The following is a 24896-nucleotide window of genomic DNA, read 5'->3' as shown; positions in this document are numbered from 1 at the left end:
GAGGGAATGACAGTTGCTTTGTCCAATGCATGAATGGAACACATGCTGTTGTTTAAAGTGTATGGCATTGTTGATGCATATTAAATACTCTTTAGCAGGAAGTGTTCAATCAGCACATTGGGAACTGGAGCTGACAATGATTGATTTCTCGTCCTGAACACTGATTTAATTAGAAACAACAACGTTGCAGAAAATACATTTAAAGAAATATTTTGATAACTTTGCTCCAGTGGGAAAGTTGGAGAGCGGCTAACTCGCTCAGTGCAAACCCTCCATGCAGCCTAATGTCCTGTTGCTGGGCAGAATTGGTTTACTGTGAGACTTCCTCCCCACATACAGGCCCACCCTTGAGAGCTGCTGATCAGTCAGATTGGGCACAATGAAACAAACTGTTATGTGCTGAAGAGATTTTCAATCAATTTGATATTGGAATTAATCAGAAATTTGATTTAAATTATTTATTGTTATATGGTGTTGGAGGGAGTCCTGAGGGACAGGATGAACACGTATTTGGAAAGGCAAGGACTGATTAGGCATAGTTAACATGGCTTTGTGCGTGGGAAATCATGTTCACAAACTTGATTTGAGTTTTTTGAAGAAGTAACAAAGAGGATTGATGAAGGCAGAGCAGTAGATGTGATCCAAATGGACTTCAGTAAGGTGTTCAACAAGGTTCACCATAGGAGACTGGTTAGGTCTCACGGAATACAGGGAGAACTAGCCAGTTGGATACAGAACTGGGTTGAAGGTCGAAGACAGAGGGTGGTGGTGGAGGTTTGTTTTTCAGACTGGAGGCCTGTGACCAGTGGAGTGCCACAAGGATCGGTGTTGGGTCCACTACTTTTCTTCATTTATAAAAAATGATTTGGATGTAAGCATAAAAGGTATAGTTATGAAGTTTGCAGATAACACCAAAATTGGAGGTGTAGTGGATAGCGAAGAAGGTAACCTCAGATTACAACAGGATCTTGATCAAGTGGTCCAATGGGCTGAAAAGTGGCAGATGGAGTTAAATTTAGGTAAATGCAAGATGCTGCATTGTGGGAAAGCAAATCAGAGCAGGACTTATACACTTAATGGTAAGGTCCTTGGGAGAATTGTTGAGCAAAGAGACCTTGGAGTGCAGATCCATAGCTCCTTGAAAGTGGAGTCACATGTCGATAGGATATTGAAAAAGGCGTTTGGTATGCCTCCTTTATTGGTCAGAGAACTGGGTAAAGGAGTTGGGAGGTCATGTTGTGGCTGTACAGCACACTGGTTAGGCCACAATTGGAATATTGCACGTAATTCAGGACTCCTTCCTATCAGAAAGATAATGTGAATCTTGAAAAGGTTCAGAAAAGATTTACAAGGATGTTGCCAGGGTTGGAGGATTTGAGCTATAGGGAGAGGTTCAACCGGCTGGGGCTGTTTTCCCAGGAGCATCTGAGGCTGAGGGGTGATATTATAGAGCTTTATAAAATCAGGAGGGGCATGGATAGGATAAATTGACAAAGTCTCTTCCCTGGAGTGGGGGAATCCAGCACTCGAGTGCATAGGTTTAGGGTGAGAGGGGAAAGATATAAAAAAGACCTAAGGGGCAACTGTTTCATGCAGAGGGTGGTGCATGTATGGAATGAGCTGCCAGAGGAAGTGGTGGAGGCTGGTACAATTGCAACATGTAAAAGGCATCTGGATGAGTATATGAATAGGAAGGGTTTGGATGGATATGGGCAGGGTGCTGGCAGGTGGGACTAGGTTGGGTTGGAATATGTGGTTGGCATGGAAGGGTTGGACTGAAGGGTTTGTTTCCGTGCTATACATTCCTATGACTCTGTTATTTTGTTACAAAATACAATGAAAAGTGTTGTATGGTACCACCTCTCCCTCGTGGCATCTTAAAACAAAAATAAACCAAAACATAGAATATAAAGGTAGGAAAATGATGAAATAAAGAAATAAAGTTTGACTTTATACTCCTTGTTAAGTGTTCAGACAAAGGTGGGGAGCCATGAGTTCCCTCATTGCACTGCCAGAACATGACTTGCCACTCCCCGGTGCCACTTCACCTCCACTGATGCTGCCACCACCATGAGCCCTTGGTGTACTTCACCAATGCTACTGTCACTGATGCCCTGGGATTTCGATATCCCAATCTAATTTAAAAACAGCTTTATATGGTTCAAAAAAACTTGTTTTCAGGATTTTAAAATTGGGTTACTCACAATGCATGGACACTGATTTGTCACTCTTAAATGTGCCAAGGTTTTTTTTTAGTTAGCAAATTTGAAAGGTATATTTTTAAAATGCTGCCCAGCTGTGGTAGACTTTGCCTCCTATGATACCCAACTGAATGAGGAGAAGCTCGTTGACTGGGAGAAAAAAAGACTCTTTTCAACGTAGATATATAACTTTTATCACAATTTTTACCAGGATTGATGATTCAATCCAAGTGGGCACTGCCCCTTTGTGCTGAAAATTCTTTTAATCCCTACCCATCTGGTAAAGTGGCAGATTTAAAAACAGCCACAGAAACAATGGTACACATGCTGTTTGAAATAGGACAGATGGAAAAAGTTTCATAGCAAGAAGATTGTGACAAATCTTGGTAAAATGAAGAGGTAGGAGCAGAGGATAGTTAGAAGAGTTTTTACTTCGTTCTGGTATGTGGAAAACATAACATTTTCAGTTGTTCATATCAATTCACCAAAGTAAATTATACCATTTAAAATACGGGATTCTAGTCACAGGAGCTATTCTGCACATTCATGGTTAAATTAAGCAAGCAGCACACCAAGGATCTCTCTTTGCCAAGACTGAGGAAACATTTAAATGAAAGACAGGAATGTTAAGTTGGTGTGCAAGAGTAAATTCTACTGTTTCCTTACTTAAATTAATGTACATTCATGTGTAAATTGATATAGATTGTCAATGAGTGTCAATTCTTATGAAGAAAAACCTTCAGGCTATACGGCAGAACAACTAACACCAATAAACCAAGTATCTGTGGCCATTCTAAAGACTGATAATCAGGATTCTCTAACACAGAGATCTGTGGATGTTCAGTTGTTGAATATATTCAAGGCAGATACTAGGGCGATTAAAGGGCGCGAGGAATGGTGGGAACAACACAGAAAGGTGAAGCTGTGGTCAATAAGTAAAAACAATCGGATTAAATGATAAAGGACCAAATGGCCTCCTCTTGCTCATATTTCAATTGGTTCTTTGAGCTACTTATCATTACAATGATGTTATTCCTTTCGGAGAAGCACCCATCAGTAACGACAGAATATTCCAGTGTCTTTGTCCACTTAAAAGTTTCTGATATAATTTTAGATGTCCACTCTATTCTTTATCATACATATCTTCATACGTCAGTAAAGAATATTTTACATGATCTTCACTTCAATGCATCATAAGATTCGAGATATTACAAAGTAAGCTAGCTGTGTGTCAGGATGTCCAAGACTGTAGGGAGGCTGTGGAGAAGGTAGCACTGACAGGGACTACTTGCGGACACAGAGATGGGCTCAAGTGCGTATACTTCAACGCAAGGAGTATCAGAAATACGGTGGGTGAACTTAAGGCGTGGGTCGGTACCTGGGACTACGATGTTGTGGCCATCACGGAAACGTGGATAGATGAGGGACAGGAATGGCTGTTGGAGGTTCCTGGTTACAGATGTTTCAGTAAGATTAGGGAGGGTGGTAAAAAAGGAGGGGGGGGGGTGGCATTGCTAATTAGAAATGGTATAACGGCTGCAGAAAGGAAGTTTGAGGGGGATCTGCCTCTGGAGATGGTATGGGCTGAAGTCAGAAATAGGAAAGGTGCAGTCACCTTGTTGGGTGTTTATTATAGGCCCCCCAATAGCAGCAGAGATGTGGAGAAACAGATTGGGAAACAGATTTTGGAAAGGTGCAGAAGCCACAGGGTCGTAGTCATGGGCGACTTCAACTTCCCAAATATTGATTGGAAGCTCTTTAGATCAAGTAGATTGGATGGGGCGGTGTTTGTGCAGTGTGTCCAGGAAGCTTTTCTAACGCAGTATGTAGATTGTCCAACCACAGGGGAGGCCATATTGGATTTGGTACTCGGTAATGAACCGGGACAAGTGGTGGGCTTGTTAGTGGGTGAACATTTTGGTGATGGTGACCACAATTCTGTGACTTTCACCTTGGTTATGGAGAGAGATAGGTGCGCACAACAAGGAAGTTTTTACAATTGGGGGAAGGGAAATTACGATGCTGTAAGACAGGATTTGAGGAGCATTCGTTGGGAGCATAGGCTGTCAGGGAAGGATGTGGTGGAAATGTGGAACTTTTTCAAGGAGCAGATACGACGTGTCCTTGATATGTATGTACCGATCAGGCAGGAAAGAAATGGTCGTGTGAGGGAGCCTTGGTTGACGAGGGAGGTTGAATGTCTAGTAAAGAGGAAGAAGGAGGCTTACGTAAGGTTGAGGAAACAAGGTTCAGACAGAGCAGTGGAGGGATACAGGATAGCCAGAAGGGACCTGAAGAAAGGGATTAGGAGAGCTAAGAGAGGGCATGAAAAATCCTTGGCGGATAGGATCAAGGATAACCCCAAGGCATTCTATGCGTATGTGAGAAACCTGAGAATGACGAGAACGAGGGTAGGTCCGATCAAGGACAGTGGTGGGAGACTGTGTATTGAGTCGGAAGAGATAGGAGAGGTCTTGAACAAGTACTTCTCTTCAGTATTTACGAACGAGAGGGACCGTATTGTTGAAGAGGAGAGTGTGAAACAGACTGATAAGCTAGAAGAGATACCTGTTAGGAAGGAAGATGTGTTGGACATTTTGAACAACTTGAGGATAGACAAGTCCCCCGGGCCTGACGGGATATATCCTAGGATTATGTGGGAAGCAAGAGAGGAAATTGCAGTACCGTTGGCAATGATCTTCTCGTCTTCACTGGGGTGCCTGGGGTGGTACCAGGGTGCAACTGGGGTGGTACCAGGGGACTGGAGAGTAGCGAATGTTGTGCCCCTGTTCAAAAAAGGGAATAGGGATAACCCCGGGAATTACAGGCCAGTTAGTCTTACTTCTGTGGTAGGCAAAGTAATGGAAAGGGTACTGAGGGATAGGATTTACGAGTATCTGGAAAGACACTGCTTGATTAGGGACAGCCAGCACGGATTTGTGAAGGGTAGGTCTTGCCTTACAAGTCTTATTGAATTCTTCGAGGAGGTGACCAAGCATGTGGATGAGGGTAGAGCAGTGGATGTAGTGTACATGGATTTTAGTAAGGCATTTGATAAGGTTCCCCATGGTAGGCTTATGCGGAAAGTCAGGAGGCATGGGATAGAGGGAAATTTGGCCAATTGGATAGAAAACTGGCTAACTGGTCGAAGTCAGAGAGTGGTGGTAGATGGTAAATATTCAGCATGGAGTCCAGTTACAAGTGGAGTTCCGCAGGGATCAGTTCTGGGTCCTCTGCTGTTTGTAATTTTTATTAATGACTTAGATGAGGGAGTCGAAGGGTGGGTCAGTAAATTTGCAGATGATACGAAGATAGGTGGAGTTGTGGACAGTGAGGAGGGCTGTTGTCGGCTGCAGAGGGACTTAGATATGATGCAGAGCTGGGCTGAGGAGTGGCAGATGGAGTTCAACCCTGCCAAGTGTGAGGTTGTCCATTTTGGAAGAACAAATAAGAATGCGGAATACAGGGTTAATGGTAGGGTTCTTGGTCAGGTGGAGGAACAGAGGGATCTTGGGGTCTATGTACATAGATCTTTGAAGGTTGCCACTCAGGTGGATAGAGTTTGTAAGAAGGCCTATGGAGTATTATCGTTCATTAGCAGAGGGATTGAATTCAAGAGTCGTGAGGTGATGTTGCAGCTGTACAGGACTTTGGTTAGGCCACATTTGGAGTACTGTGTGCAGTTCTGGTCGCCTCACTTTAGGAAAGATGTGGAAGCTTTGGAGAGGGTGCAGAGAAGATTTACCAGGATGTTGCCTGGAATGGAGAGTAGGTTGTACGAGGATAGGTTGAGAGTTCTCGGCCTTTTCTCGTTGGAACGGCGAAGGATGAGGGGTGACTTGATAGAGGTTTATAAGATGATCAGAGGAATAGATAGAGTAGACAGTCAGAAACTTTTTCCCCGGGTACAACAGAGTGTTACAAGGGGACATAAATTTAAGGTGAAGGGTGGAAGGTATAGGGGAGATGTCAGGGGTGGGTTCTTTACCCAGAGAGTGGTGGGGGCATGGAATGCGCTGCCCGTGGGAGTGGTAGAGTCAGATTCATTGGCGACCTTTAAGCGGCATTTGGATAGGTACATGGATGGGTGCTTAATCTAGGATAGAAGTTTGGCACAACATCGTGGGCCGAAGGGCCTGTTCTGTGCTGTATTGTTCTATGTTCTATGTTCTATGTTCTAAATCAGTGAGGAATTTCCTCAGAATTGCTCCCAATCTACTACATGTCGCATCATCAGTATTGTGGCAGCCAATCTGCTTATGTATGCCAACATTATTCTCGCAAACTCTGTTCTTAAATCACAAAGGTGAACAGGAAACAATCCAGGAATTTCCTGCCAATGTATGGTAAATAATAACAAAAGAAAACAAATATTAACAAATAAAGTGTGGATGCCATGTTATCAATGACGTGGTTTGGAGTTGCAGTCACTGTCATAATATCAGAAATGAGGAAGCTTGTTCTTGAATTAGAATAAGTACACATAATTCATTTTATTGATTGTTGGTTGAGGAACAAATATTAATCCAAATGCTGGCAGAACTCTTCTGCTTTGCTTTCCATATCATCTTGAGATTTTCTCCATCCTGAGAGAGTTGATATAGCCTCAGTATAATGTCTTAGCAATAAGATGGTACTTCTAACAATATAAGCATCCTTTCTATTGCACTGATGCATCAGCCTTGATTATGCATTATCTGTATGGAGTGGCTTGAACACGCGCATTTTTAATTCAAGTTAAAGGATTAATCCTAAACTCAGCATATTTGATATGATGCCCGACCAGAGCTCTGAAGTTTTATTTTTTCTGTCAGGTATCAAAACTGAAGTTAAATTTTAAAAAAAACACAGCTTTCAGGAAAATACACACATCAGGACAGACAGAATTTAGTCAAAAGCATCAGGATTAAACAAACCTGTCTCTGGAGATAAGAGTTACAATTCACAAGTCCTCAGTTGCTTGATGATTATGAACTTTGTTCTATAAGGAGCTTTGAGTAGGTTGTGGTTTCATTCTCGTAGCAGGGATTCTGTGTGTCTTCCTTCTCTCCATCTGCAGTTTGATGATGAAAAGAAATACAATTAGAACATTGGGAATTCAATAAACATTCTAAATAGATAAGGAATAGCGTATGACCATAGAGAAACATTGTTGCAGTTGGTAGCATCATTATTTAAATGAAGAAGAGGAATTTTGTTGACTTGGAGTAATAGTGGAAAATAATTGACCAGCCATCCTCTATACATCCCTCTTGATTTTATTGCTAAATAAAATCGTGGAAACATTGCTATTTTTTCACACATTTGTTAAATATCCATGGTCCACGTTTGAAATTATATCACTCACTACTTGAGATATTCAAAGTCAATTGATATAGGTACCTCATGTCTAGTCAGTTTTGTTTTGCTCCCAAAAGGAATTTGTTTTCAAGAAATTACTTGACACAACATCAGTTGCATTTAATATTTTAGTTGGCAGTTCCTCAATTTGATGAAATCAGAGGATGTAACCCCTATTTTTTGGGGGAAAAGGTATGTTTCAATCCTCAGTTCTGTAAGGCCTTTGCATAACCTGTACTTTATTGACTTGTGTTTGCATGAGATTTTCTGAATCAGCATTCCAGCATGGCCCTTGAGCATCTAGAAACTGTGAATGTATATCAGGAATGGGGTGCTGGAAAAGCACAGCCGGTCAGGCAGCAACTGAGGAACAGGAGATGACGTTTCGAGCATAAGCTCTTCATCAGGCCCAACTCTCCTGATCCGTGGATGCTGCCTGACCAACTGTGTTTTTCCAGCATCACACTCTTCAACTCTGATCTCCAGCATCGGCAGTCCTCACTTTCTCCTAATGTATATCAGGAATTTGGGCATGGAGATCTGTGCTCCAGCCTAGTTTTCTGACCATAATTTAAGAAGCAAAAAAATCATACGAAGCACACTGACCTCTATACCTTACTTATCAATTTGCAGCCCCAAAAGAACAACTTCATCAACAACGCTACTTCATTTTTTATGCTTCACAGGGATTCCTAAATTAGTCAGATGTATTTATAATTTATTCACAATCATCACTCATGATAATTGATATAAAAATCATTAATGATGTCTGTCACTTCCTGATTTCCCCATAATATTCCTGCTATGTTTATCCATCTATTTTGCATTCAATCTAAAAGAATGAACAGTCTACAAGTAGATCTTCTATAATGTGATGGTTGTGTTCTTGTGCAACCCCGCATTATGGAAAAATCACACTTTAGAGACAGCATTTAAACTGTTGGTGATGTAATCATGTTACAGCCAATACATGTTTTAAAAGTTTGCGCATTAGAAACAGCATCACCAATTCATCAATCACGTAACAGCAAATTTGCATTAACAAAACACGCATTATAGCAGAATGACCTGTTCCTTTTCTAACTTACTTTCACTTTCAGTTTGATAAACCAGGAACGTCTTTAACAGTTAAAACATATTTGGACAGGTACATAAATAGGAAAGGTTTAGAAAGATCAAAAACAGACAAATTTGACTTGTTTAGTTTGGGTTAGCTCAGACAAATTGGAGTGAAGGGTCTATTTCCACGCCATATGATCTATGACTCTATACTCAGAAAGTGAAATTGTTTCCTTCTAAATTAAAACAAAGAACAGCAAGTGTTTTGTGACTTGCTTCTCCCTTTGAATGTCTGTTTGGGTAACTTTATGGTCTAATATATATTAACAAGGTTTCTTCTACCTTGGAACAATAGCAGTCTAACTCTGGTTGGTTACTACACAATTCAGCTTACTTACATGATAATATGTACTCTACTGTGAGGTATCACATCTTTCTCTCTGGCATAAAAGCAAATTACTGCGGATGCTGGAATCTGAAGCCAAAAGAGAAAATGCTGGAAAATCTCAGCAGGTCTGACGGCATCTGTCAGGAGAGAAAAGAGCTGACGTTTCGAGTCTAACTGACCCTTTGTCAAAGCTGACAAAGGGTCAGTTAGACTCGAAACATCAGCTCTTTTCTCTCCTTACAGATGCTGTCAGATCTGCTGAGATTTTCCAGCATTTTCTCTTTTGGCTTCTCTCTCTGGTATAGTCTGCCATTTTTGTCTTCTGAGTCTAACATATGACTATGAATGTCACTGTTACATCATCCCATACATCATCACAAAAAGAAGCAGGTAATGGCTTAAGCATTATTCATTTATGAGCTCTGCTATTTTACGAGCTGATAAGTTAAGGGCCAAGATGAAAATGTATGACCAACTTCCATCGTGCATCCCAGCAGCCGCAATCTAGAAGAGAATGCATATATAGTTATCCATAACTGTAAGCTGTTCAATAAACCTATGGTAAATTTTCATGTAAATGGCAGCCAAACCACTTAACCTGTGTTACTTAGCAAAAAGACAAAAAAATGACATCAGCAACACACAGTACTTTCTTTAAAGAACAAAAGCAGTGGTTGAGCTTGAAAACCATAGACTTTACACCAGACATTTGAAACAGCACAGATATTACATTTACACTCTACACTGGGACACCAGAAAGAAAGACAGCACAACAAGAACAGCAAGCATTAATTTATGATAAAAACAGGTTTGTGGATTCTGGAGAATAAACATGCTGCATAGACACAGGGTTTGGCAACATCTGAGAGAAGAGAAATACAGTTACGATTTGAGTCTAATGTGACTCTACTTTGGAACTCAATTTGCTCTGAGACTCTGCTAAGGCAGGGATTTGGTTTCAAGTTGAGCTGTTGACAAGGCAAAAAAAAAGAGCCACAGCTGAAAACAGCAGACAGGCGTTTTTCTTAAAAAATTGAGGAAACATGACAGCTGCATTGTCGAATCACCAAACGGTTTATAGGAGTAAAACTTATAGTAAAACCCGACATGACAACCGAATTCGTAAAAGCCAGAGAACATTAGAAAAATTACTACCAAATATAGACCCGTAGAATTACTACAGTGTGGAAACAGGCCCTTCGGCCCATCCAGTCCACACCCACCCTCCAAAGAGTAACCCACCCAGACCCAACATGTATTAGCAGGACCTTGGTGAATTTAGGCTCTGTAAGTGATGGATGGAGTCACGCTTTTATCTGTTGCAGAACTAGGTAAATAAACAGTGAAAATAAAACAAAATAAATAGTGAAAATTAAAAAATAAATAAAGTGAAAATGGAGGGGTTGCACAGAATCAACACTTAAGACCTGTCTTAGCATGAAATGCTAGAAAATAAGCTTTGTGTAAAAGAGAACTGGGTCCGATGGGCAACACAACAAGGATCAATTGATCAGCTTGTCATAAGATGCATACCAAAGGCAAGGAATAGGTATCAGGGACTGAGCTGACTGTGTGCATAATAGAGCAGGTTATCACTTCAATGCCTCGTGAAGCTGTTCTAGAAAACCTCTTGGAGAAAACAAAATTTCACAATATTGTCGTACCACTTAAAATTAGTAAAACACATGAAGCCATTGTAATCAGACAACATTTGCAATCTTTCGGTGCAGTTCTTGGTATCAGCACAGACTCGAAGATGCAAAAAACAAGCCAAATGTGTGGCAAGTGTGATTTGCTGTCCCCACAGTGATGTCTGCAAAAGGACATTGGACTCATCTATAGGAGAAAATGTGCTTTCAAAGATGCAACCAGAGATGATAGTAGAATGCAAAGAAACAAAAACATGGTGTCACATGTTCGTAAGGAAAATGCTCGAGACCTGCATAAACACAAGCTTGTGCATAAGGTTAGCTGCACGAGTAATAAAGTGAAGACTGGAAGAATCTGCAACCAATGGATTTCCATTTCGTGAAGGTGAGCTATTGTATGATCAAAGTCAAACAGTTCAATGCTTTTGCCATCATATGTCCAATGAAATTTGGCAAACTACATACCCAGGATCAAAGTCAGCACGCAAGTGAGGACAAACATCCTACTAGTCAGAATGCTGAAGGATATATATCTGGATCATTAGATGTGAATGATACACCCTACTGTGGCAATTTTGCATAGAAACCACAAAAAGTTTATCAGGTTTACACAAATGGACCAACATGCGCAAATGGACCAACAAATGGACTTGCAACACTTGTAACCAGACATAGGGAACTTCAAATCTGATGCTGTCTTGCACCTCTGAAAGGATGTAATCTCATCAATCAACTGTCTCGGAAAGTATAGTGATCACATGCAAAAGAAGCTGAAGTGTGAGGTGAAAGATATGTTATGTGATTGCATAATCCACAGTGTACATCAACACAGACTGGTACAGTCCATCAAGTATGTGCTGAGGCAAAAGTAGCACATTCAGAATAGGCACAGACTTGAAATGCCTCAGCATTTATCTCAGGACATGCCCACACAAAATTGAGAACGACTAAAATGTACATTCACTCATGCCGGCAGCTCCTTGTGAAGTACTCATCTTCAACAGCCAACCGTGGCAGTTGAACAGGAGCACGGGTGCCATTAAACCTCTCAAGCCTGCCCTGCCATTCGAGATCATCCACCTCAATACCATATTTCCACACTATCCTCACATCCCTTGATAGAATTCATAACCAGAAATCTATCAATCCATCTCTTGAAATTATTTAATGACTGAGCTTCCACTGCACTCTGGAGTACAGAATTCCAAAGAGTCACCACATTTTCAGTGAAGATGTTCCTCCTCATCTCAATCCTAAATCACTTACATTTATTCTGAGATCGTCTCTCCTGGTTCTGGACCCCACAGGCACGGGGAATCATCCTTTCTACATCAAGTCAGTATCTTGAATGTTTGGTAGTATGTTCTTCCTATAGTAAGCTCTTCTTATACATTAATGTCATACTTACACTTTCTACTCCCCTGGAATACTGGCTATATGAGAGTTGAGGGACAATACTGAGGAGGGAGAAACTTTAAGGCCATTATTTTTGACTGTGCTGAAGATTTGCCTGCAGCCTTGAAGAACTGACTTCAAGAAGGACATTGCCATTTGTTTGACAGTGCTGCCATTGGATCTGGAGAATGTTGCAAAGGGTTTGCTAATGTAATTTCTCTTGTACTACTATGTGGCTTATTGCTGTACAAGAGTATATTGATGACAGCTGCTCTACTAAGAGATGTTTGATTTGTAGAGGTCTTTATTATTAAATACTTGGTGCATTTTGTAGATGACTGGACAGGCACAGACTGCTTTGAACTGCACAGCAGAAATACAATTTTTTTGATGTTGAATAGGAATATCTAAATTCTAGCATATCGATGAGAAATTCTTTCTTGGCAAATGAGATTTATGAACCGCAATTCATTGGAAGATTTTACAAGATTTGTGCAGAATGGCTAACATGAAATATGGTCAAATTAATAAATGATTTGGGTGAAGAAAAAGAGTTATATATCTGAGTTTGCTGCTTTCACTAAGTTAAGTGGTGCAGTAAATAATATAGATGGAAAGTAGAAAATTTAAAGGAATAATGGGATGTTAAGTAAATGGACAAAACTGTGGCAGATAGAGTTCAATATGAAAAAGGGTAAGGCCATCCACTTTGAATTTAAGGAAATGAGCAAGTGCAGAGTAGATTCACCACAATGCTACTGGGACGAAAAACAACTAATTATGAGTGCAGTTTGCAAAGGTTGAGCTTACTTTGTTCTTGAATATAAAAGATTAAAAGGGGATGTAACTAAGATTTTAGGATGAGTGAAAGTTAGGGTTGATGGAGTAAAATGATTTTCTTCTTGGGAAGTTCACTGCAAATGATCACAATATTAAATTTAGAATTGGGCCAATCAGGAGTGAAAACAGAGGCACTTCTCCACAAAAGGTGCAGAGGAAATCCAGGTCTTTCTTCCTCAAAAGAAGAACCTATTACAGGTAAGTCACTACAAATGTCAAAATTAGGCCAGATTCTTGTCAGGTAAAGGTATTAACGCTTATAGAACTAAGACATATAGATGGAGAAAAAGCATAGAGGAGCCATGATGCATAAAGGCAGGCTCTTATTTATATTCCTATGTTTCTAACAAACACAATGGTTTTGTTACTTAAATCAAAAAGGCTCTGGATGCTGTTTAAATAAAACATGTTCCATAAACCTGTGCCTTATACTGTGGACAAAATCATTATGACACAAATTCTGATATTTATCCATTGGCAGCAAATACATGAAATGAACAGCATTTTGTTTTTAAATTCTACAACCAAACAAATGTCCAGCACGACTGGATTCCTTTGGATGTGCCTGCAAATTTCACAACTATCTGCAATGTCATAAGGAATGAAGCAGCAGATTAGACCTCTAAGCTAATATGCTCAAAGTGGCCTTCCACTTGGTCACTGGAGACCTACCTACTTCAAGCACAATGAAAATCAAGATCCTATATTATACATTGTGATCTGTAGAACTGCTGGACACTTTCCAAACATGGTGGATAACGTGATCTCTGGCCATGTCTGATCTAGCTTACTTGCTGCCCCCTGTTGTAAATAATGTGCAGGTCAGATTGCGAGATCAAACAGTCTTAGTGGCCATCTGCTGTGAAATAGATATCGGGCATCCATGGCTAACTGACTACATAATATTGAAGCCTAGCCCTCTCTGCAGCCTCAGACACAGAAATATTTACAACTTTTACATCAAGTTTGGCTGTGGTGTTATTCTGAATGTTGTTGTATTATATATTCTGTCAGCTTGAGTACAGCAACTCTATTACAGGAGTTACTACATGTCTAAAATTAGACAAAATACTTTATTTTCTGATGTCATAATGATGTAAAAGGCACACTCAACTTTAATATCAATCAATTGAATTATAACTGATCACACTACAAGATAAATTGTAGGAAGTTAAATATACTTTGGTTGCCACAAAGAATAGATCACATTCAGTTTCAGTTTAAATATTTGCAAATTAACAATGGCAAGTTGGTTTGCAAGGGATTTTCACCATATTGGAACTAAATAAGTAATAATTTTCCAAATGTTCACAATTAATCTACATCTTGAAAGAGGACAGGAAATACCCATTGGGGGGTAAGATTTGCTGCAGTCTACATGTACTGAGACCAATAATTAGTTCAGTCAGCTTTTCTACCTGAAGCAGCAGTGGAATCTCTTTGGATATTACTGTAATTTCATCAGAAATATTAACAAAAAATGTCTTCATTAATAATAGTTTTAAAAATTAACATGATGGTATAGCAGCATTTACTGCTGAATTCTAATTGCCCCTAGAGAGTGTTGGAATGCCTTCTTGTTCAACAATGTATGGAAATGGTACCTCTACAATTGCATAGTTAAGTATGGAATGTCAGAATTTATGACTCAGTGACACTGAAGAAACTGGTGACATTTGGCTAACTCAGGATGTTACATGCCTTAGATGTGATGATCTTCTCATTATCATGCTTCTCTGTCCCAGTTGCCAACAATGGACATGTCAATGGCAATTGTTATTGAGTTATCTTGCTGAAATGCTGTTTCACATCCTCTAGAATATATTCACTGCAGTCAAAGGGTGAGAATGGTGTAGGAGGTAGACATCGAGTCTGACCAATTGTCATGTGCAGAATACAAAATGAAGAATTGATGTGGTCACTATTTGTGCCATATGCTAAGTTGGGCAGTCAGTGGATAACATGGACCGTCAGCAGCAACAGCAGGATTGTCTGTCAGCATATTTTGCGACCTTATGTTTGTTAGTGGAACATTCTACAGTGACCGGCTCCATTCACAGATTCTTCAATATTGAACAACTTTGTATTCACCACAAGATTTGGCTGACATCCTGGCTCAGGCTAATAAGTATCAGACAATCTTCATGTTGTGTAAGCATCAATGGATGACCATTCTAGGTAGCATCACTGCATAACTGGTCCTCTCTGCATCTAACGAAGTTGAAATTCTTGAATGTTAGTGCACATGTATCCATTTCACTGAACAGGGGTTATTCCATCACACTGTTGACACTGACCTTGCAAATGATGGAGAAGCTTAAAGAAACAACAAATCACCTGTTGTACAGTATCCAACTTCTACACAGTTTGCAGCAACAATGTTGACATGGTCTTGCCAATTTACCCCACCCTAGACCTTTCCACCTCCAATTCAACCCCTGATGTCAACCATATCCTACAATCTTTCACACCTGCCCAATGCATTCCCCAGCAGCACATAAGCACAATCCATCTCTCAATCCAAACCCACTCCCATCCCACAATGACAAACCCATTTATCCATTCCCCCACAATATCCATAACAAACTCTTTCAACCAAAACATTTCCCATCATCTCTCTAGGTCCCAACCATCCCCAAACCCACTTCTCCAAAACCCTACTCATCCTCCCACCTAGTACAATGCCCCTTAACCACATCAGCACCTCAACCATGCCTGCAGTCAGATACCGATGATGGGGGTCTCCATGTTAATGATACAAATGAAAATCGGTACAGATATTTGAGCCTTTCCTCACTGAGAATGGTCATCCCCTGATGCTTACACAACATGAAGGTTACCTGATACTTATCAACGTGAGCCAGGATGTCATCTTTTGATGAATACAAAGTTGTTCAATACTGAAGAATCTGTGAATGGAGGCAGTCACTGTAGAATGTTTCACTCACAACCATAAAGTTGCAAAATGTGCTAACAGACAATCTAACTGTTGCTGCTGCTGGTCCATGTTATGCACCGACTGCCCAACTTAGCATGTAGCACAAATAGTGACTACATCAATTCTTCATCTTGTCTTCACTACATGACAATTGGTTAGTTAAATGTAATAAACTTAGAAATGCAATTGCTATAAATGCTAAGAGCAAAATTGTCCTCTGTGTGGCCATTAAACCTCTTTGGATTGCTGTACTTGCTACTGCTACCATGCAAGGGTTTAGCTTTTCATGTCTTAATTTAATGCATCCAATGAATATACTTTCCAATAATTATTCTAAGCAGTTTAACAATGTAAAGCAGAGGCGCATCACCCTTAGGCTTTCATGCGTGTTGGAAGTACTGATGTAAATTTGAAAATTGTATCAGCCATATATCAGTTGGTCGGTGCAGTTGCCTCATATTCAAAGGTTGTGGGTTCAAATTTCACTCCTAGAATGGAAGACAAAACATTTTAGCTATTGTTCCAGTATAACAACAAAGAATGCTCCCTTTATCAGAGTCACCATCTTCATAAAGAGGCCACAACTGCTCTCTCAGGTGGATACGAAAGATCCCACGGCATTATTTCAAAGAACAGCGGGGAGTTCTTTATCCTCAGCATCTTGGTAGATATTTATCCCTCAATCAACATCACAAAAACAATTACCTGCTTGCCATCACCTTTGAGGGAGCGAGCTGTGCACAGAATGGCTGCTGTGTTTCCAACATTGCAACACTAACTACACTTCGAAAGCAAGGTAATGGCAGCAAAGTGTTTTAAAATACCCTGAGATTTGGAAAGGTACTACATGAATGAGTTTTTTTTTTAAATTTTACTTTAACAGAAACAGAAGTTAAAATTATATAGCTCATTTCATGACCAGCAAACATCTCAAAACACTTTACAGCCAATTTAATAATGGAATGAATAATGAAAGGTCGTTTCAGCATTAAAAATATTGGGTAAAAACAATGACTGCAGATGCTGGAAACCAGATTTCGGATTAATGGTGCTGGAAGAGCGCAGCAGTACAGACAGCATCCGAGGAGCAGCAAAATCGACATTTCGGGCAAAAGCCCTTCATCAGGAATAAAGGCAGTGAGCCTGAAGCATGGAGAGATAAGCTAGAGGAGGGTGGGGGTGGGGAGAGAGTAGCATAGAGTACAATAGGTGAGTGCGGGGGAGGATGAAGGTGATAGGTCAGGGAGGAGGGTGGAGTGGATAGGTGGAAAAGAAGATAGGCATGTAGGAAAAGTCATGGGGACAGTGCAGAGCTGAAAGTTTGGAACTAGGGTGAGGTGGGGGAAGGGGAAATGAGGAAACTGTTGAAGTCCACATTGAAGTGTTGAAGTGTTCCGAGGCGGAAGATGAGGCGTTCTTCATCCAGGCGTCTGGTGGTGAGGGAACGGCGGTGAAGGAGGCCCAGGACCTCCATGTCCTCGGCAGAGTGGGAGGGGGAGTTGAAATGTTGGGCCACGGGGCGGTGTGGTTGATTGGTGTGGGTGTCCCGGAGATGTTCCCTAAAGCGATCTGCTAGGAGGCGTCCAGTCTCCCCAATGTAGAGGAGACCACATCGGGAGCAACGGATACAATAAATGATATTAGTGGATGTGCAGGTAAAACTTTGATGGATGTGGAAGACTCCTTTAGGGCCTTGGATGGAGGTGAGGGAGGTGGTGTGGGCGCAGGTTTTGCAGTTCCTGTGGTGGCAGGGGAAGGTGCCAGGATGAGAGGGTGGGTTGTAGGGGGGCGTGGACCTGACCAGGTAATCACGGAGGGAACGGTCTTTGCGGAAGGTGGAAAGGGGTGGGGAGGGAAATATATCCCTGGTGGTGGGGTCTGTTTGGAGGTGGCGGAAATGTGGGCGGCTGATTTGGTTTATGCAAAGGTTGGTAGGGTGGAAGGTGAGCACCAGGGGCGTTCTGTCCTTGTTACAGTTGGAGGGGTGGGGTCTGAGGGCGGAGGTACGGGATGTGGACGAGATGCATTGGAGGGCATCTTTAACCACGTGGGAAGGGAAATTGTGGTCCCTAAAGAAGGAGGCCATCTGGTGTGTTCTGTGGTGGAACTGGTCCTCCTGGGAGCAGATAGGCGGAGGCGGAGGAATTGGGAATACGGGATGGCATTTTTGCAAGTGGTAGGGTGGGAAGAGGTGTAATCCAGGTAGGTATGGGAGTTGGTGGGTTTGTAAAAAATGTCAGTGTCAAGTCGGTTGTCATTAATGGAGATGGAAAAGTCCAGGAAAGGGAGGGAGGTGTCAGAGATGGTCCAGGTAAATTTAAGGTCAGGGTGGAATGTGTTCATGAAGTTGATGAATTGCTCAACCTCCTCGCGGGAGCATGAGGTGGCACCAATGCAGTCATCACTGTAGCGGAGGAAGAGGTGGGGAGGGGTGCCGGTGTAATTACGGAAGATCAACTGCTCTACATAGCCAACAAAGAGACTGGCATAGCTGGGGCCCATACGTGTACCCATGGCTACCCCTTTGGTCTGGAGGAAGTGGGAGGATTCGAAGGAGAAATTGTTAAGCGTAAGAACCAGTTCAGCCAAATGAATGAGAGTGTCAGTGGAAGGGTACTGTTGGGCACGTCGGGGGAGGAAAAAACAGAGGGCTTGGAGGCCCTGGTCATGGTGGATGGAGGTGTAGAGGGATTGGATATCCATGGTGAAGATGAGGCGTTGGGGGCCGGGGAAACGGAAGTCTTCGAGGAGGTGGAGGGTGTGTGGTGTCTTGAACGTATGTGGGGAGTTCCTGGACTTGGGGGGATAGGACAGTGTCGAGATAAGTAGAGATGAGTTCAGTGGGACAGAAGCATGCTGAGACAATGGGTTGGCCAGGGTGGTCACGCTTGTGGATCTTGGGAAGGAGGTAGAACCGGGCAGTGCGGGGTTCCTGGACTATAAGGTTGGAAGCTGTGGGTGGGAGATCTCCTGAGGTGATGAGGTTCTGTATGGTCTGGGAGATGATGGTTTGGTGATGGGGGGTGGGGTCATGGTCGAGGGGGCAGTAGGAAGAGGTATCCGCGAGTTGGCGTTTGGCTTCAGCGGTGTAGAGGTCAGTGTGCCAGACTACCACTGCACCCCCTTTATCCACTGGCTTGATGGTGAGGTTGGGATTGGAGCAGAGGGATTGGAGGGCTGCGCGTTGTGAGGGTGAGAGGTTGGAGTGGGGGAGGGGGGGAGACAGGTTGAGGCAGTTGGAAATGAAGAGGTCGAGGCGGGTAATAGGCCAGCGCAGGGTGTCCAGGTGGATGCAGTGTATTGGAGGTGGGCGAAGGGGTCCTCAGAAGGTGGGCGGGAGTCTTGATTGTGAAAGTAAGCTCGGAGGCGGAGGCGGCAGAAGAAGTGTTCGACATCACGGCGTGTATTAAATTCATTGGTGCGCAGATGGAGGGGGATGAAGGTGAGTCCTTTGCTGAGGACTGATCGTTCATCCTCAGTGAGGGGAAAGTCTGGAGGGATGGTGAAAACTCGGCAGGGCTGGGAGCTGGGATCTGGTGTGTGGGTGTGGAGCTGGGGGCTGGGGGCGGAGTAAGTAACTGGAGTGGGTGTGATGGTGGGGGGAATGGGGGTGGAGTCACGAGCAGGGGTGGTGTTCCCCTCAGGGTTCTGGGGGCCGGGAATGGTGACAGTGGGATATGTGGGGGGCGTGTCAGCAGAATGCAGGTGAGTGGCATTGGTGGGGACGGAAGTGGTGGCAGACATGGCAGTAGGGGTGGCGGAAGTCACTGAGCGTGTGACATCAGCGATGATGTGAGGGGCAGAAGTGATGTCACGTGTGATGTATGACGAATTGTGAGGGGCGGAAGTGGTTGTGGGAATGGCCATGATGGGGGCGGAAGTGACATCATCAATCGGCGTGGGGGGTGGCAGCTGCACCAGCTGCATGGCTAATGGAGTCTATATAGTTCCACAGGCCAGGGGTATCTTCTGGAATGTTTGAGGAGCGCTGGTTATGGAGGTGGGTAGATAAAAAGTTGTTGTACTTACAGTTTTTGATGTTTGAGATGGAGTTGAAATACTGTTTGTTGAGAGTATGAATTTTCCTATGGATGTAGTACAGAGTGGGTCCTTTGCAATTCTGAGAAAGTGTGGCCCTCAGCTAAGGCAGGGCTGACTGGAGAGAGGTTAGGTGCCGGCGCATTGCTGCAAGCGTGGAGTGGAGGATCGTGAAGGAGAACTGTTGCTGGTGTTTTTGAATCTGTAGTCTATATGGTTTGTCCTGTTCGGGTCCGAACTCTGCTGGTTTAAAGGTGGTCCGGAGTCCGTGTGGGATGAGTTGGTTACGGAGGCAGGCACTGAGCATACAGTAGCTGTGTGTATCTTTTCGAGGCAGAGATCAAATACTGCAGATGCTAACAGTTGAAAATTTAATATTTCTACAGGCTTTCATCTGTTATTTTCCTAAAGATGTTGACTATTTTATTTACCTAATCATCTTCTCTGTTGACACAGAAAAGAAGAATGAAAAGAAGAAACAAGGGAATATATTATGTCAACTAAGTTTATGAGGATGACATTCTTCAACAATGCAGCACTTTCTCAGTCCTACTTAAGTCTCAAGTTAGACCACGTATTCAAATCCTGGAGTGAAAATTGAACTTGAAATTATTCCGATACAAAAACCAAAAGAACTGTGTGGATGCTATAAATCAGAAACAAAAAACAGAAGTTGCAGAGAAAGCTCAGGAAGTCTGGTAGTATCTATGAAGAGAAATCAGAATTAATGTTTCGGGTCCAGTGATCCTTGCTCAGAATTAGGAAGGCAGTTAATTCTGATTTCTCTTTGCTTTATTGGTCATAGAGTCATAGAGATGTACAGCATGGAAACAAACCCTTCAGTCTAACTCATCCATGCTGACCAGATATTCTAACCTAATGTCTTCCCAGTTGACAGCACTTGGCCTATATCCCTCCAAGTCTTTCCTATTCATATACCTATCCAGATGCCTGGTCAGCGCATTGAGTATAGGAGTCGAGTGTGGTGCTGGAAAAGCACAGCTGGTCAGGCAGCATCTGAGGAGCAGGAGAGTTGACATTTTGAGCATAAACTCTTCATCCGGAAAGTATTGAGTACAGGAATTGGGAGGTCATGGTGCACCTGTCCAGGACATTAGTTAGGCCACTGTTGGAATATTGTGTGTAATTCTAGTATCCCTCCTATTGAAAGGATGTTGTGAAACTTGAAAGGGTTCAGAAAAGATTTACAATGATAGTGCCAGTGTTGTAGAGTTTAAGCTGTAGGGAGAGGCTCAATAGGCTGGGGCTGTTTTCTCTGGAGCGACGGAGGCTGATGGTGGACTTTATAGAGAATATATAAAATCATGAAGGGCATGGATAGGATAAACAGACAAGGTCTTTTCCCTGGTGTAGAGGGCATAGGTTTAGGGTGAGAGGGGAAAGATATAAACATGACCTAAGATTAGATTACTTACAGTGTGGAAACAGGCCCTTCGGGCCAACAAGTCCACACCACCCCGCTGAAGCGTGACCCACCCATACCCCGACATCTACATTTACATTTACCCCTTACCTAACACTATGGGCAATTTAGCATGGCCAATTCACCTGGCCTGCACATCTTTGGACTGTGGGAGGAAACCGGAGCACCCGGAGGAAACCCACGCAGATACCGGGAGAACGTGCAAACTCCACACAGTCAGTCGCCTGAGGCGAGAATTGAACCCGGGTCTCAGGCGCTGTGAGGCAGCAGTGCTAACCACTGTGCCACCGTGCCGCCCAAGGAGCAACCTTTTCACACAGAGGGTGGTGTGTGTATGAAATGAGCTACCAAAGGAAATGGTGGAGGCTGGTGGAATTACAACATCTAAAAGATATCTAGATGGGTATATGAATAGGAAGGGTTTAGAAGGATATTGGTCAAGTGCTTGCAAATGGGACTAGATTAATTTAGCATGTCTGGTCAGCATGGATGAGTCGGACCGAAGGGTCTGTTTCCATGCTGTACATCTCTATGATTCTTCCCAGATGCTGCCAGACCTGCTGAACGTTTCCAGCAATTTCTGTTTTTGTTTATGAAACTATTCCTACTCAGCTAAGGGTGGCACTCAATTAAGCATATATCCCTAAATATTGCTGACATTAATTTTTTCAACAGATTGTGTAGTCGAGTTATAATTCATAAATATTTTACACTCTTTTTCAACAGCCATTTAATTTATTTTGTGAACTCCCTTACTAGCACTGAAGCATAAAAGAGTCATATACTTTGACCATGTACTTAGAATATCAATAAATAATTTGGACGTTCTGTCATTCTGAGTATTATAAACAATTCCATCCGTGGACTCCACTTACACAGCTCGCTGCTGTGGATTGGCTGCCAAAATCAACAAAGACCCATTGCACCCTGGTAAGCTATTCTACAACCTCTTTCATTAGGCGGAAGATTTCGAAGCCTGACCACTGGCACCAGTAGTTTAGGGACAGATTCTTCCTACATGTTATTAGACTATTGAATGGACTCTGTACTTTCAAATAATGCTGATCTTTCTAACATTGACCACTCTGGTATGCCCTGTCTAAGTCTTTTGTTCTGTACATCCTTGCTTACTATGATCTGCCCATATTGTCCGTAAACAAAGCTTTTCACTGTACTTTGGTACAAGTGACAATAAAATAATCAATCAATTAATTCCCAATTCTAAATTCAAGAAATAAAACCCTTATCCATTCAGAAGTTCTGGTGAGATTACAAAATTTTGCTTGTGCATTTTATTCAGGAGCTGAGCATGATATTGCAGGCACTGACATGGTCTGTCATCTCTCTCCAACCCTGCTGTCTGATTAATTTATTTGAGCACTCAATTGTTACCAGATGGAAAAACTACCTTAGTTAGATCTCACTTCAAGTTCTAAGCATGGTTTTGCTCTCTGTATTAAAAAAAATCGAGGCTCAAGAATATACAAAATAAGACACGCAAGGCTGTTTCCAGAACTGAAAATGTAAAGCTCTCAGGAAGGACTGAGCTGTTTGAGAACAGTAAAACAAGTTCAAAATTAAGAACCATAAATTTAAAGTAGTCACTCATAGATTCCAAAGGGAACGCAGGACAAATACCTTTACTTTAACAGCAGTAAAGGAAGCCCACTATTACAAGGAGTGGTTGAGGTGCAAAGCACAGTTACACTCAACAAGAAAGCTAGTTAAACACATGAGGGAGCACGGAACCACATTAAGGAAAGAACCACATGTTCTGCTGACAAAGTTTGAGGAAGAAGGTTGAGAAGAAGCTTGTGTGCAACATTGACCCTGGCATAGACCTGCTTGGCTGAATAGCCTGACTCTGCTGTTAGTTTTGTGGATTTCTTTACTGAGAAAAAAAATCCTTGGTTGTTGCTGATTCATCAACATTTCACTGCAATACAAAAAAAAAGGGATTATTGTGTTTCAATTATTTTTACAACACTAAAATGCCAATCAAGTACAAGATTGGCAAAACAATCCTGCGGGTCTTTATTTGAAAATATATCTGTGTACTAATAGGATGGCATTTTTCATTTTATAATTAAAATATTGGATATCCACTCTGACCCAGAGCAAGTTAACCTTTTAACTCATTATGTGTACACAGGCTATTCAGGTAATTGTATAACGAGTTAGAAGTTCTCATCAAAGAGCGGGTCTTAGCCTCTTGTGTCATATTTCAATCCCAGCTGGGCCCATTTTCAGATACTGCTGCAAATGAAGACCTTCATCTCAGCCTGTGGTGGCCCCACCTGAAAGCCCAGGACTACCAACTAAGAGATTCCAATGATTCTCCAGTTTTACTGGTGTTGCCCTGCAGATGCTACTGGATGGGATCATTTTGGAAGGGGCATGGTCTTCCCAGGGGACCACAGTTGGACACCTTCCCATGAGACCCATCCAACTTGGGCAGAGATTGCAGCATTGGATAGTGCCACTAGCCCCATAAAAGGGACAGCAAGTGGTGCAGGAAAAAAACAGTCAACGATTCCCCTGCAGTCTGCAAGATTAAGTACCACCATCTCCTCTCTGTTACTGTACAGAGACAGGGCCATCACTCAATCCAATGCTGCCATGGCACACACATTGTACAAATGGTCATAGCCTCTAAGTTTGGACATTACAAACAACATGTTAGCACAAGGGTTCTCACCACCCTCATCCTCTCAAACTACGAACTCTTCCTGCCCACTGTGCCTCCTAGTGACTGACCAGGAACAGGACAACTCATGATTACACATGACCTGCACCAATTCCCAGTACAGCCAATCCTTCTCTTTATCTCAATACGTGAAAACACAGACCTCTACAGATGAATTTGGGAGTCCTCATGCGTGAATTACAGTCAAGTTCAGAGAGTAATGGGAAAAGCAAATGGAATGTTGGCTTTTATTTCAAAGCATAAAAGCAGAGAGGTTTTACGAAAACTAGACAAGGCACTAATCAGCTCACAAAGGTTTTGGGCCGCATCTTTAATTTAAAATGTACTGATGTGGGAATCATTCAAGAGAAAGTTCACTGGACTGATATCAAATACAGATGGACTGTCTTATGAGGAGAGGTTGAGTAGGTTGGACATTGGAATTGAAAATAATTAGAGGCAAGCTTGCTAAAACATACAAGATTTTTTTAGCAAACTAACAGGGTAGATGCAAAGAGATTGCTTCCCCTTGTGTAAGAATCTCAGACCAGAAGGCATAATCTCAGAATAAAGGTTGCACATTTAAGACTGAGATGAGGAGTCTCAGTCAGAAATAGGAAAGGTGCAGTCACCTTGTTGGGTGTTTATTATAGGCCCCCCAATAGCAGCAGAGATGTGGAGAAACAGATTGGGAAACAGATTTTGGAAAGGTGCAGAAGCCACAGGGTCGTAGTCATGGGCGACTTCAACTTCCCAAATATTGATTGGAAGCTCTTTAGATCAAGTAGATTGGATGGGGCGGTGTTTGTGCAGTGTGTCCAGGAAGCTTTTCTAACGCAGTATGTAGATTGTCCAACCACAGGGGAGGCCATATTGGATTTGGTACTCGGTAATGAACCGGGACAAGTGGTGGGCTTG

The 24896-nt window shown here is 42.3% G+C and overlaps 1 protein-coding gene across 9 annotated transcripts in view; it reads right to left on the bottom strand.

The window, feature by feature from the left end:
* The window catches only part of LOC140488060 (bifunctional heparan sulfate N-deacetylase/N-sulfotransferase 4-like), a 905491-nt gene that overhangs the window by 713320 nt on the left and 167275 nt on the right, over positions 1 to 24896 (bottom strand). For 8 of the 9 annotated variants that reach the window (XM_072587776.1, XM_072587868.1, XM_072588796.1 and 5 more), the window contains one exon: positions 7118 to 7254. The gene's annotated coding sequence lies outside the window, so the exon portion shown is untranslated. Of the gene's footprint in view, positions 1 to 7117; positions 7255 to 16180; positions 16299 to 24896 lie in introns of all 9 variants that reach the window. The other variant, XM_072588105.1, reaches the window with a different exon arrangement.

Source organism: Chiloscyllium punctatum, chromosome 1 (assembly GCF_047496795.1).
Source record: "Chiloscyllium punctatum isolate Juve2018m chromosome 1, sChiPun1.3, whole genome shotgun sequence".
Lineage (NCBI taxonomy): Eukaryota > Metazoa > Chordata > Chondrichthyes > Orectolobiformes > Hemiscylliidae > Chiloscyllium > Chiloscyllium punctatum.
This window is presented reverse-complemented; position numbering and strand designations above follow the sequence as displayed.